The sequence below is a fragment of the Patagioenas fasciata genome, chromosome 16 (genome assembly GCF_037038585.1).
Source record: "Patagioenas fasciata isolate bPatFas1 chromosome 16, bPatFas1.hap1, whole genome shotgun sequence".
In the NCBI taxonomy this organism is placed as follows: Eukaryota; Metazoa; Chordata; class Aves; order Columbiformes; family Columbidae; genus Patagioenas; species Patagioenas fasciata.
This window is the reverse complement of record NC_092535.1, coordinates 3,823,755-3,834,383: the sequence shown is the minus strand read 5'-3', so window position 1 is coordinate 3,834,383 and position 10,629 is coordinate 3,823,755. Positions and strand designations below refer to the sequence as shown.

General features: G+C 41.6%; 1 long non-coding RNA gene across 1 annotated transcript; it reads right to left on the bottom strand.

Moving 5' to 3' along the window:
• Positions 1-6,983: 6,983 nt before the first annotated feature.
• Positions 6,984-10,373, bottom strand: LOC139829197 (uncharacterized). The gene is made up of 3 exons (XR_011741548.1): positions 10,284-10,373; positions 7,510-7,630; positions 6,984-7,075 (listed from the first exon to the last, which is right to left on the bottom strand). It is a non-coding gene; the product is annotated as an uncharacterized lncRNA (long non-coding RNA).
• Positions 10,374-10,629: the final 256 nt, after the last annotated feature.

Genomic DNA, 10,629 nt, shown 5'->3' with positions numbered 1-10,629 from the left:
GAGTCCAGCAGTGGGTTATCAAGAAAGCCAAACACATGAGGAGAAGCTGAGGGAGGTGAATTTGTTCAGCCTGGAGAAAAGTTAAAGGAGGGGATCTGATTGGTGTCTTCTACTAACTGAGAGATGGCTACAAAGAAGATAGAGTCCAACTTTTATCAGATACGCACAGTGAAAGGATGAGAGGCAACGATCACGAGAAAGAGAAATTCCATCTTCATTAAAAAATAAATTCAAAGGAGGATGGTTAAGTTATGGAACAGGTTGCACAGAACGATGGTAAAACACCTAACCTTGCAGATTTTTAAAACTTGACAGAACATGGCCCTGAGAAACCTCAGCTACCTTTGATGTACATGATGCACCTGTTCTCACCGTCAGAGTCATGATGGTAGAGAGTCTGCAGAGAGGACAGCCAAGGATGACACACAACTTGCCTGCAGTGACAATTACTGATATCAAAATTAATTTACCAGGGTGTGACAAAGAGGAATATCATGATTTCCCCTTGACCTCAATCTTTTTGATGGGAAATATTTCCCCATACTTTGCAAAATATTAGGCAAACCTTGACTGGAGTTCTATGGAAACATAAGAGAGACAGAGCATGGAGAGGAGCAGGCATCACCAAGCTCCACCTGTGTTGTATAGAACCAAATGAGACCTCAGAGACTACTGCTGGAACTCCTCAGCACTGATAACAGTGTTCCCAGAGCATGGATTAACCCCTCTCAGAACAGACTATTGAATCAAAGTTTATGGCAGGCTGTTATAATAAATGCAGCCATTTCAATGCAGCGATTGGGAATGTTTACAGGGTGTAATTCTTGGCTAAACAAAGACGGCATTTTTAGGAGGCCATGTGGCATGGGTCATTGCTTTGCTGAAAGATGGAATGAGATAAGAGCTCTCACACTTCACCAGACTCTTTTCGCTTTACACGACTGGAAGGGTCCAGGCTGACAGCACAAGGCAGCATTATTGCAAACTCCCCCATGCAACACCATTACCTCCCCAACTGCTTCTTAGCTCTTGAATCACCTTTACTGACTTTGTCTCACCACAGCACAGATCTGCCCTGCCAGCCAAGGCCACAATGCACTGTGCAAGCGCCGAATGGAACCCTGACACCACTTCCAACGTGCCTTAAGGACTGTCATTCCAGCAGAGACGGATATATCGGTGTTCGTATACACTGACAGCCTGATATCAACAGTTTGCTTGCCTTTTAGAGAGAATCTAAAATTACATTTCCAACGGCAAATATCTAAGTGCATTGTACATACATTGACTGACAGAATATTCCCAAACGCAGAGTCATGACAACAATCCATGAAGAAGTTCCTGGATTTGTCTGTCTTTGAGCTTGGATATTCGGAGTTCTTATTACCAGAAGTCAGATGTGAAGCTGCTTGGGTTCTAAGTTTGACATCCACACAAACACGCTGTTCTTTTAAATCAAATAATAAACATAGGCTTTTGTATAGATGTGTATAATATCCTACACAAGCCTACAAATAAAATAGTAAGCATGCAAATAAATACAGAGACATGCACACACCTATATGTAATGCATACTGCCAGGTAAACAGGAGAGGAAAAAACCACATCAGGGCACTGTTTTACATCACAAATTTTCAGTCTTCTGAAATGGACAGATAATATATACATTCTCCAGGATTATTCAGTCTGTGTACCAGTGGCTTTAAAAAGACTACTGGTTACCTCAACAGAACTTACTAGTACTGCTTGGCAGCTTTCCACTCTAGTTTTGTACCGGCCAAATAACCTCCTTAATGCATTTTAAGTCTTAATTTGATTTTTTTCTTACTATTTTTTTTTAAATTCTGTCCGAAGATAATATTAGTTCAACGACCAAATATGTATAGCCCGCTTGGTGGTGTTCTGACACCAAAATGCCAATATTCCCACTGCCAGGCACTGCCAAGGCTTAAGGATGCACGTACCTGTACATACGCACAAACAGACAGGCGGACACTATATCCTTGAATGCTCTGTAATGCCAAAAGAGAGACACTTCATGATTTGTCCTTATTTTAGCAACAGCAAACCAAAAGCAAAACATGACAAGTGACATTTTAACACCTTTAAAATGTCTATTTACTTGTTAAATTAGAAATGCAGTTTTTCCAGTTAGGTCCTTTCAATTTTTTTCTTTTGTCATCTATTTAATTTATCTTCAAGATACATCTTCAAATTCTATATCTGAATATGCCTGATTTCCACGTTTTTCCACAAAAAAGAGCATCAAAGCATTGCTCAAACTTTTTGCAAAGTTATAGACCTTTCTGTACATTGAGGAATTCAGATCAAGTGTCTCTCTAATACAACAAATCACAGTCAATGCACTTGCAGAATCTTATAGGGGCTTTTTGCGTCAGTTGTGAAGGACAGCAAACCACAAATCACCCACTGGCTTCAGGAGAGTCGGGGTTTTACAATATACTGCATTTTCTGATGGGGAATATATCCCTTGATTAGCTAAGCGGTAGTGGTGTAGGTCTGGCTTGCACCTGATCTTCCCTAATTTTGTTCATTACCTGCCAGCTGTTGGGGTACCTCTAAAATCTGTGTAGGCACTGTTACCATCCCTGCTATCAGTGCTGTTCACACAGCTGATAAGAACTGTGGTTCACATTCTGTAGCTTACCTCTACTGTAAGCAACGAGAATCTGTGCCAGTGTTAAATAACTCCAAATTTGTCTGTCTGTATTATGTAGATGTTGGTGTAAACGAGCGTATCGGGATCCGGTCCCCACAGAATCAAAATGTGGCTCATACAGCATCAGTTTGAGTTTTGAACCGTGGCTCATCGGAATTTAGATGTCAACTGGTTGCTACCACTGTGTTTATTCCTTCACGCTAATAAAGTCTCACAACACTAAGTCCTCAGAGTAGTCTTTAAAAGAGAAAAAAATAAAGCTAAATCTCAAATTCCCATGTAAGCTTGGTTTAAGAGTGGAAAATCTCTTTTACCTATTCTTTGGGTGGTACGAAAATCTAAAATTCCTATAGCTCTGCTTCCCTGGGCCAAGTCAAACAAGGATATTGTCCTTTTAATGTCTTAAAGGCTCTGTTTTCTTGTAATGCCAAATGCAATATTTTTTTGAAAACACTACACCAGAAGTTTCCCAGCTGAGAAAACAGGCTGGTGAAAAATGGTTTCAGAAAACGAAATAAACCATGCAAAAGCTGTTCAGGGTGTGTGTATGAAATGAACATCTGGATTTGGCTTGTTAAACTGCCTCCTTTTTTCTCTCTCCCCCCAGCTTTTTCTTTTTCTCACAGCTGTTCGAAAGAGTCCTAAGGGCAAAGAGACAGGTCAATGGACTGGGTTACACCTTTCTTTCTTTTCCAAACCTCTTTGCACCTACGCAAGGAATCCAGGCCACATGTGTATTTAATAAGTAGGCACAAACACAAGAGAGAAGAAAAAATATCTCGATTCCTGTTGGTTCTTAGGAAAGACACCGAAGGAAAAATAAACTCCGGATTTCAAATTTTCTCTCTCTTTCAAAAAAAAGAAACCTTATGGTTCCAATAAAATACTTCTTTAAAAACCCAATGGATTACTATTAAAAAAAAAAAATCAGGGTCTTAGCAGAATATGTCTTCTCTGCTCCTTTAGAAAGGAATAACAACAGGTTAATCCCTTACCTGATGGAACAAGAGGAAATTATGAAATGCCAATAGCCTGACTTCACCGAACTGAGTCTTCCTATACCACAAGACAGATACGTACATTTGTATTGAATGAGTTCATATTTAATTTCAGGCTGCAACTTCCCCAGCTTGAGCAGTCCAGAAACGAAACAGAGAACAAAAGGAACCGAGAAATTATCTGAGAAACAGATGATTCCTCTTTTCCTACTGATGCTACGTCCCCAACATCACTAAAGCAAGACCCAAGAGCAGAGCATCTCCCAGCTGCAATGGGCTTCGGCAACCTGCTCCCCGCAGAGCTGTAGGAACTTGTCTCATGTGGCTCTCCTAGACAAGGCGTGAGGGCTGCCTTAGGCCTGACCTTAGTCTTAGATCGTGGGCCAAATGACCATACCCCATATTTCAGCCAGCAATCAGGGCTGCTAAGACAGCCCTAGTCCGCTAAGAATTAGCTGCATGAAAATACGCCGTTCTCTTTGAAACACAGCCACATGGCACTATCTTCTCACATATGAACATGGAGACAACCAAGGAGCAAAGCCACCAGACCTGAGCAGACACTGACAGTTACTATAAGCAAAAAACACCCTCTTCATCTAAAGCTCTATTTTTTGCCCAGCTATTAACAATTTCTCTGCTCCCTGTGCTCATCTGCGCTTTACGCACAGATTTGCAGCTTAGACAGAAGTGTTGCACTTGTGTGTGAATCCACATAAATACACACCTGTTGCTGCTCAGATGTTTTGCACACACACAGGTGCAAGAGTTTGTGACCCTTGTAGTTGTAAACCCAAACCATGACTCTTTACTACACCTCCTTTTACTGTTGCTCCACTGAGTTCTGTGTGGGGTTGGTCGCAATACTGCAGTCCAGTAAGTAAAACAATAAGTCTCCAGATCCTTCAGTTTATTTGGGGAATCTTACTTTGGCTAGAAAACTTAGGTTGAAAATCAAATACTTGAGCAAAAGCCCTTTGCAAAACACAAGTCCTAGTGCCAGGAAAGACGCTGTATTGCTTAATGTTAATGCTATAACTCGGGGCGTGCATTGATACTTTCTGGAAAAAGCCTTTGCACAGTAGCCTCCGTAGAAAAAACAGCATTATGTCCAGAGGTGCTGCATGTATAGACCAACTTAAACACGCAGCAACAGCATTGAGCTTTGGGAAGGTCTTTCCAGAGAGGAGAAGGCAGTGCTGTTTGTTGATGGGATGACCCTGGATTAGACCTACATAAACAATACCAAAACAGCAAACAACAACCTCCCAACAAACGAAGGGTAGGTAGAAAAAAGATCCCACTCCAAGCCCAACCTGTCCATCCTAGGTTTGTATGGGATCCATGACAAGCAGATAAGCCTGAATCTGAAATAGAAACTTGCCTTGGATTAAGTTGGTCCAATGATGGTTTTAGGGAACAATGTTTAGTCAATGAGCAACTAATTTACCCATATTTTCCAAGTTCATATCTGCATCAATAGGACTGAAAAGCAGAATTACCTCAAAACCCAGATGAAGGCAAAGAGAATTCCCCTTTTCTTCTCTCCTCCCTCTCCTTTTCTAAAAGACCATGAGAAGAGCACGGCGGTGAATATTATTTATGGAGCACCTAATAAAAATGCTATGGGGAAATAATTACTGGAAACATCTGACTGTGTGACTGTAAATGCCTGGGCCCCAGCGCGCTGATTTAATGGACCGCTGCGTTAGTCGGTTATGCCTTGTGCTACTGACTCTGAGCCCCCTGCCCTCCTATTAAACCGCTCGCATCGCTGTCAGATCGGGGCTTTATTCTGCGAGGTTTGTGGCAACTTTCCAGAGCGGGGTGACTCTGTGTTCACAGGGAGGCCTGGAGCCAGTCCCAGGAGAGAAAAAGGACCTCATGAAGAAATCACAGTGAAAACCTGAAGGTTTTGTCATTCTGGGACTGAATAATGTTTCATAATCCAGACACCAGGTGCTTTTAGGTATTTCTGAATGACGTTGGTTAGATGTGAACTCTTCTCTCTTTTTTTCTACCCATTTATCATTCGCAAACCACCAAACTGTTTTTTATTTTTGGCTGGGTTTTTTTCTATTTGAAATATTCCTTTCTGACCTCCTGAACCCAGCCGTACAAACCAGCGCAGCCTCCCTGCACGAAGGGCACTTCTCACCGAGAATTACTCACATGCGAACATGTTAAAATTCACAAAACACCTTGTAAGTGATATGAAAAACACAAGGAGCTGAAGTTCCTGCTTTCATTTGCAAAAACAGTCCTGAAGAAAGACCGGAGGGCTATCGTTTGACTACTGCTGCTGACTTGCTAAATGAAGGGGAGAAGGTAAAAAGGCAGCTCACTGCTACACTGACAGCAAGAACAAAATCATACCCGCTCTTTCTGAACCCAGCAGTTAGCACGCTTTTTCTTCTCTCTTTCCTTTTTTTTTATTGCTGGTTTTAATGTAATATTTAAGTTGGAACTAAAACAGACCGTGGAACATGAAATCACTACCAAATGCAAATTTACCTACATATCTGAGCTAAATTTTCTCCTACATTTACAAAGCAAAATTCTACCATTTGAACTGTGAGCTCCTATTGCATTTAATGGGAGGCAGCAAACTCCAGACGTTACTTGGAATATACATGCACTTATCTTGTTGTTACAGGTCTCCCTCACAGAACTAAAAGAGAGCTTTAGTACCAGACAGTATCTCTCTGGGGTCATACCCAATGAATAGTGTTTTTTGAAAGGATTATTTCAAAGGAACTCTGGAAAAGAATCTAATGACTTGCAAGCTACAGGATTGCAGCATGGGAGGAAGTAGATAATGGAATATGACAGCAATGCATTTTTCATAAACCCAGTGATTTCTATCATAACGAGAAACCCATCTACAACTCAGAGAACTCCCCCCAGAAGGAAACCTGCGCTGTTGCAGAAAGTGCACTGAAGTACGAAATGAAACAATAATGATGATGATGTTACTGATGAGTCCCATAGCTCTGTCTTCCCTTCTGTCTCACCGAGGTTTCAGGCGCAATTCAAAAGGAGCAGTTCCAATCCCTCCCTGACTCGGCATCGCTACCCAGGGAAGCTCACAAGAACATCCCAGAGATCATGATAGATGCAAAACCCAAGAGAAGAGGCTGCTCTTTATCTGCCCAAAGTTAAGGTCTGCATCTGCTCTCAATTAGTAGGCAATTAGGGGAGTTGAAAACAAACCTGTTTACATTGGCTATGAAGTCTAAAATAATTTGTGAGATGTCAGGACAGGATATTAAGATGTTAATGATCTTGTTTCTTTACCTTTTTTTTTGCATACAGCGTAGTAGTACATCTTCCTCTTGCAGCTCCATATACAAGAACAGATTGATTGACTTCTGGGAGAGCAGGACACCACTGGGGGCTGTTTGAATGAGAAGATTTGAGGATGAGGACTTCTCTGCGAAAAAAGGTTGTTAATTTTTAATTTCGAAATAATGTCAGGTCATGGATTACAGCATGCAGAGGCTTCTAGCAAAGACCCAGTCTGCAAAATTCAGAAACAGTGGCTGAACAAAACCAAAAAGGATTGTTTGCAACCCTTCTCTGGTCTTGTTCTGGTGGAACGGTTCTGACCCCAGTTCTCATCCCACAAAAGCCAACCTGGGCAAGGAACAATGGTACAAGGAGGCAGTTCCCTCCACCAGCAAGCATCCTGCAGGAGATGTCTAAGGAAGACTGTGACCTCTGAATTTCAAATTAAGATCTGGGTTAGGATCCTTCTTATTTCCATGTCACTTCCTTCCAAACACGGATTTGCACCACTAACTCTTTCAGAAGAAAATTTTCACCGCTGACCTCTCAATTCTGCAGTGTCCACCAGCGTGAAGTTGCTTATGGTTCAGCTAAGGCTTCTTGGTTTTGCATGGGCCATTTCTGATCAGCCACGTGAAAAGGCTGTGCAGGAGCAAATGTCCTCCTTGAAGAGAAAACGAAAAGCAGCATTAGTACCCTTTGCTTCTGGAATCACAGAACTTGCTTCCATTAGCACAATAAGAATAGCAGAACAGATGAGGAAACATCTACCTAGAACATGCTTTTTATACCTTTATACCTTATAGGTACCTTTCTTACTGACTGCCCAGGCTGATTCCCTCAAACTTACAGTGGAGTTTATTGTTATATTAACCTTATGTGATACAGCCACCACATCTCACCTTTGATCCTCATAACTAACCAAAAAATAATTCTAGCAAACAATCCACTCCAAGTTGACAAAATTACATTTTTACTGTCTCACCTAATCAACCACATTACTGTAATTATTTACGTCATGCAAACAGAGGCCTAAATTCGCCCTGCTTTCAACATTTCAAAAAGCCAGCAAACCAGAAGTGCACCACAGGTGCCACTGTGCCCTCTTGTGTTCTCCTCTGGGCCATCTCCTCACTTGTCCTCTATTTTTTCACCACACGCTATGGATCCAGCTCTAATAAGAGCCAGGTATTTAAGCCCCCAGGCTACAAAATAGCTTTAATTATAATATTAATAGCATTCTGCTAAATCAGAAAAAAAACCCAAATAGGTCAGTATTTGTGGTTATATTTCTCTATGTCCTGGTTGTTTGTTTTCTTTCCAATTTTATGTTTCTCACTGGCATTTATAATGCCTAAGAGACATTCCAGAGGAAAAATACAGGCGATCTGATCTTTGCATGATACTCCTAACTTTCCACAAAAAGAAATACCAGGAGATCAGATCTACATTATACCAGCCCCAGAGGTATACCCTTGAGCCTTGACCTCCTTTGATGAAAAGCAGAAGACCTCAGTATTATTAGTATTTATTGTTATTCTCTTAATTACTACTATTATTAAGCAGCCCATGAAATATATTAATATAAATAACACAAACATAGACATTTGAAATACAAATTCAAGCACAAAGAAAAGACACCTCCTATTTACCAAATATTAAACCAAATTTATTTCATACTTTCCATTAATAACTCTTGCAGATGCATGCTCTATGAGTCAGTCAATAGTAAAGGTTAGAATGAACGTGTACAGTATGGGAATGCCAGCTGGTCTCCTTGGTGGATACTTATTATTTAAAAGATTAAAAAAAGGGAGCTCTAATAAAGAAAAAAAACCAAACATTCTATTAATTTATTTTCTGCCAGTAACATTCGGATCAAGTCAGTTCACTTCAAAAGTCGGAAAAATTAAGCCTTTGCCAGTCCATTTGCTGGTGGAAGGAGCCTGTCCTGTGGCGGTGGGAGAAGGAGCCACAGGGTGACAATTCTGTTTCACAGCATCAAGGCTTGGAAAGACACTTCTGTCCTGCACAGCGCTGGAAACAAAATTTTCCAAATAGTTTTGCAGAAGCAGAATGGTTTCGTTCCTGTGGGTGTCACACAGCTCTCCTGACTGCGCTCCCCCTGTGCAGCTCCTCCCCACGGGGTGCCAGGCAGGAATCCCCATAGAATCACAGGATGGTTTGGGTTGGAAGGACCTTCCAAGCCCATCCAGTGCCCCCCCTGCCATGAGCAGGGACATCTTCACCAGCTCAGGTTGCTCAGAGCCCCGTCCAGCCTGGCCTGGGGTGTCTCCAGGGATGGTTCATCCACCACCTCTCTGGCCAGCCTGTTTTACCACCCTCATTGTAAAAAGAATTCTTCCTCCCATCTAGTTGGCATCTTCACCCAACATGAACAAACCATTCGCTTAAACAACACTTGACTCAACATCTGCTTGCCAAATCGTGACCCTCTGCTGCTCACATCCCTCTTGCCAACAGCAAACCCTGGGTACCCACCGAGCCCCGACATTCCCTTGGTAACACTTGATGCACCGAACGCAACTCATTCACTCCCAGCTCTATTGATTCCTCGCAGCCAAGAGTAGTAAAACATATTTTTGTCAGTAAACTACTCTAGTGTGACTCACACATTGACACACAGGGCGCAGTTACCGTGTGTACAGTAACACGGTGCCATATTTAGAGTTTCTAACCATAACCACACTTGCAAAAACTGCATTAGATCAGCAGCCAGTTTCCCGGACTCCCACTCCTTGTTTCTGACTTGAGGAATTCAGATTATTTGTCTTGTACCAAATAAAGTTGCTTAGGAGATAAAACAGTAAGAAGGAAAAACAGAGGGGCCTAAGAATTACCTTTAATCTGTTCTGGCTTGAATAGATAATGCTTATAGTGGAAAACAGCAGATAGTAAAAATAACAAGAAAGCAGCAAATTGAAACCTAACATGAAAATAGATCTTTGTCCTTGCGTTTTATTTTTTAAACTTTTAATGTTATCCTTCGCAGCACATACTTATTTTACAGAAATGTTGGTCAATCTTGATTAACTACATTTGTTCTCATTAAGACTGCCTGTGAATATCAGCATAAACACAGCAGGAAGACCCGCAGAGGAAGGTGTTTGAGTTCAGTGCTGCGTGACTACTGCTGCTTGCTGAAGTTTGCCATCAGAAAGGAACATTTCATCTGTCTTAGTTTAATTGTTTTTTTTTTTTCCATAAAGAGCAGTGTAAAAGCTTGCACACTTTTTGTTTTGTTTAAATAATAAGCCAGGTATTGCCGGTAGGATGAAGAAATTTGAGAGACTTACACGATCATACAGGATGTTTTGGGATTAGAGAGGATCAGAAGCTCACGCTTTCCTTGCAAGAGAGACTGTTTAACACCGAGGGCAGCCGAGATCAAAGATACCTGTCCTGGGAAAGGAAAGGCAGATAAACATCATGAGTTAGCAAAGGTGACGAGCACAGGATGAGGGGATCTGGGACATATCAGATAACTCTCACCAAGGTCACAAAACATCTACTGCCTGGTAAGGAAAAGGAGTCCCGTACAGGTGTATTTATTATTTTGTCTACACTTCTTTCTTTCCCATGCTTTTTCAGAGTAGGCAACACCTGCACACAGCTGCTCCCAGGGAATTACACAGACAACGC